We start from the raw sequence: 4,664 nt of genomic DNA on the forward strand, positions 1-4,664 counted from the left end.
CAATATTATGTGGATGACAGGTCATATGCGGCAAAACAATGAAGAAGCACATACCGACTCTTATCAAAAGGTAAAGTTAAGACAAGGCGCACCTTTGTTTAACCTAACAGGCATCCCCTGCTTACGCAAGAAGGGCTCCATCTCATGTGTGAACTGATCCAGAGGACCTTCGTTAAGCTCCACCTAAAGGAAAGAAACAACTATCAGCAAGAAACGGTACAGAAACTGGGTTAATTTCAAATGAGGAAACATAGGTGAGAAAGTACATAGGCACAGTAAGAGAAACATACAAGGTATCAAAGATTTGCCGAAAATTCATGCAGAACTTGGTAAAAGAGCAATGAGACATACTCAACACAGGCCTTTACTCCATGGACAGTAATATTATCTCTAATGGCAAAAGATTTTGCCAAAAAGCTATTTAAAGTTTATCCAGCCAAAAAGTCCTTTTTTTTTTTTTTTTTTCCTTTTTTTTTTTTTTTTTTTTTTTTTTGCGTGGGTGGGTGGGGTTTGGGGAATTGGAGGATTCATTTTTTTTCCATTTCCATAACATTTTGCCAAGGCAAACTCAACCATTCAACACAGACGTGAAGCACGGAAGATTAATTGAGCAAGACCATCTAGCATACCTTCTCGGTTGCGATACTTCCAGTTCTTGCAAAGTCATACTCTTCATATTCATTAAATAATCTGACAGAAATTTCAAAAGGACGGAAAACTTATTAATATATATAAATAATAAATGGTAGATACAGACTGCAATGAACAAATGATAGATAATAGAAAAGAATGTAGAACTTTCACTTCTTTTTAGTTAAAAATTAAATAAACCAGCAATGAGCCAACACCACGGATGTTCAAATCTTTTCAATATTCTATATTTGCAGAGTAGAGATTGCAGTGAATGCTAGCAGAAGACAGTTCTCCAGAAATTAAACTGCTGATCGAGAACTTCCATGATACTGATACATCACAATACGTAATAAGAGAGGAACAAATAGTGTCAACAGCCAATTTTTTGTAAATATCATAAAAAATGAATACAAAAATAAGATAAACCTATATCTTCAACTAAAATGCTTGGCCAATTCCTTGCACATGCTGTATGCCATTTTAGGCAAAGATATCATAATAAAGTAATTACAAGATAGAAGATAAATCATGAACCATGAAATGGAATTATCAAAGTGATAACCCCAACTAGATTCCCCAAACCTAAGCTTCGGGATTTTGAAGCTTGATAACATACATAGAATCTTTGTCTTCAGAATATGGAATATCACATGAAAATTTATAATAGCAATAGTAAACTTCGCATGCCACGCTCCATATGCTTTATAACAATGGTTCAAAAACAAACCTTTCAACTTCTTGCTTTGGCAAACTAGTAAAACAAATTCCAGAATCACCACGTAAAAGCTGAAGGAAAATAATATTTCAATCAAACTCTAAAACAAACAAAAATTAAACATTAGAAGTTGAAGAAAATTGATTTATCGGGTAGAAATGCTCATCTTACCTTAGAAATCTTGTGAAGGCCTGGTCGGATCTCATCAGCTGCAGACCTACCTAGGGCAACTTGCATGACTTTATTTGATCCAAGAAAAAATCTGATGCATAAAGAGGAAGTAAATAAATATGTGCATTATTTGTTAGCTTATGATCATATTGAAAAACGAAACTACAAAAAAAGGACAACTTTCTTTACAAAAAACCGGATACTTGAATAAGTAAACTTCAACCCTATGATGTAGCATAAAGAAGAAGGTAGCAAGAAAGGGGAAAGAAACCGGAGAGAATGGGGAAAGAAGCCGGAGAAGCAGCAGAAATTCTGGGGGAAAGGAGAAGGGAGAAAACGTTGCTCCAAGCAAAGCCATTTCATTTCATCATCATCATCCTCTCCCTTCGGAAGTTCAATAAAAGCATATAAATAACAAAAATAACCCTAATAGTTATGAACTTGCGTCAAAGTAGTATAGCCCAGAATAATAAAAAGATGTCCTCATCACCCTATAATCTTCTTCCTTCTTTATACATAACAAAGATGTGGTAACCTGAAGATTGCACCATTTTAGTTGTACTACTAAACCAGTCATTCTAAATTCCACGGAAGTGATGGAACCCACATTAAAAAATTAAAAACAATGCGGCAAGGAAAGCATATCGTTCGGTAGGGCCTGAGAAACAATTGCAAAAACTCCAGACTGTCAACTGATTTCCGCAATGTTTGTCACCAATAACAGCAGTCCTAAAAACCTATCAGCTCTACATGTCCTAAACAAGAAAGCTACAATAGTACTTGCTAATTTAGGTAAATTTGATTGAATTGTGAAATAACAGGGACTAGGGAGTATGCTTCTAGGGAAAGAGAGTTATTTCAAAGGGAATCTTCACCTCAATTATTCACAAAAACCTACTCGACCAAGCCTCCAAAAGCACAAGATATTATGCTACCAATTTCCACTGTCCCACTTGAGACACGGAGCTCTTGAGTAATTAACGTAATGATGATAAGTAATAATAAAAGTATAATAAGAACAAATGTCTCCTCATACCACAACAACACGAGCATTCTTATCACAAAAATTTAAATCAGAAAAGTAATAGTATATTTTCCCACCTGCTAGAAGACTTGAGCTGGTCTCTAAACTCTTTAAACTTGAGATTCCTCATGTTCTCAAAAGTAAAGACATAAACTGAACCGTATTTCTCGACCGATTCTCGAATTGCATTCACAACATTTTCTTTGTGTTCCCTCCTTTCTTCTTCGTCTTTGATAAAGTCACTGCAGAGCAATTACCAAATAAAATCAATTACACAAATTCTACTTCCAAAAAACGCAAAATTCATTATGAATGCTTCAGAAATTGATAAATTCGAGCACGTAGACGGTAGAAAAAATACGTACCAGCCCTATTTCGTTTTGATTTCGGCATCGTTTTAAAACCCTATGGGGAGAAATTGGCGAATTTTAGTTCTGTGCTGTTCGGCTTTACGAATCACTAAAACCCTACTTAAGCACCGCGTTAGAAACCCTTCAAGCAATTTTATTTGGGGAAAGGCCCATTATGTTTGGTTTTTGTTCGGTTAAACCAACGTGGGAATGTGAGTTACGTTGAGCAATTAAAAAAAAACACAAACAAACAAACAAACAAAAGGCTTATTGGCCATAATATAATTTGGAAAATTTTCATAAGAGATTAATTATGACATATTTCAAAAATAAGAAAACAAGTTTCAAATTTCAAAAATTAGATTTTTATTAAACTATATTAATAATTTATTTATTTATTTATTTTACTAATTAAATATATTTAGGTCACATATTTATACAATTTAATCACAAATTAACAATTTAAGTAGTCACTTATTATTTTTTGGTCATAAATCAAAAAATTTATGTCACAAATCATTTTATGATCACAATTTAAAAATTTTGTAGGTCGCAATTTGTTCATTAATCAAAAATAAAAAATTAATTGGTCACAGATTAATCTTTAATCACAACTTATCGAATTATTGGTCACAGCTTATTTTTCGGTCACAAATCGAAAATTTTATGAGTCACATATTATTCTTAGATCACGAATAAAAAAATTTATAAGTCACATATCACAAACATTGTAGGCCACAACTTATTAAATAGTCACAAATTATTAATTTTTTAGGTCACGATTAATTTTTTGGTCACTACTTAATCGATTGTGAGTCACGATCAAGATTTTCAGGTCATGTATCCAATTGTGAGTCACATACACAGTCACAGTCACAATTTTCATTGACATCATCGTCCCCACCACACACCAACACCACAATTGCGAATCACAGTCCACAACCACCACAACCACCCCAAATCATCGCCACCACCATTGCTGCCACACACCAACACCACAATTGGGAGTTACGGTCCATAAGCACCGCAACCGCCCCAAATCATCGCTGCCACCGTCGTCGCCACACACCAACACCACAGATCCACGATCTACAGATCGTCACACACCATTATCGCCATCGCACACACCACCAAACCCACACACACACACACCACACCACACCCACATCGACGTCTCGATGCTGCAGCCGAACGCACACCACGCCACCGCCTTGCACTATCTGCCATATCCACAAATTGTGATCGGTATATCCACCGCCGCGATATGAACATCCACCTCCGCCACAAATCGTGCAGATCAGCGTATCGCCATCTACTGGATATGCTGAATTTTGTCTCAGATCTTTTGAATCTGCCGTCCCTGTGTCAGCGACATCGAGAGAGGTGAGAGAGAGAGAATCGAGAGTGGGGCAAGTGAGATGAGAGAGAGAGAGAGAAAGAGAGAGAATCGAGGGTAGAGAGAGAAAGTTAGAAAATGAATAAATTAGTTATGAAATTATTATTTATAGATTAATTTTTAAATATATTAATGAATTAAAAAATTCTGATTTGTGAAATATTAAACATGGCATCTTATTTTTGAAATGAAGATTTTTAATCTATTAGAATATGTAATTTCCACATATAACTTTTAGCATATGTTTTGGTAGAATTTCAATGGTAACACCGCTTTTGTTTAGTTAGGGCCTGTTTAACATAACTTTTACTTTTATTTTTTTTTCTTGTAGTAGAGTTTTTTAACAAAGGCATTTTAATTTTTGTTTAAAAACTA

The 4,664-nt window shown here is 34.9% G+C and overlaps 1 pseudogene; it reads right to left on the minus strand.

Moving 5' to 3' along the window:
- Nucleotides 1-6: 6 nt before the first annotated feature.
- On the minus strand, nucleotides 7-3,080 carry LOC111380761 (annotated as a pseudogene).
- Between the last annotated feature and the right edge of the window lie 1,584 nt (nucleotides 3,081-4,664).

Source organism: Olea europaea, unplaced genomic scaffold (assembly GCF_002742605.1).
Source record: "Olea europaea var. sylvestris unplaced genomic scaffold, O_europaea_v1 scaffold2205, whole genome shotgun sequence".
NCBI classification, from domain to species: domain Eukaryota; kingdom Viridiplantae; phylum Streptophyta; class Magnoliopsida; order Lamiales; family Oleaceae; genus Olea; species Olea europaea.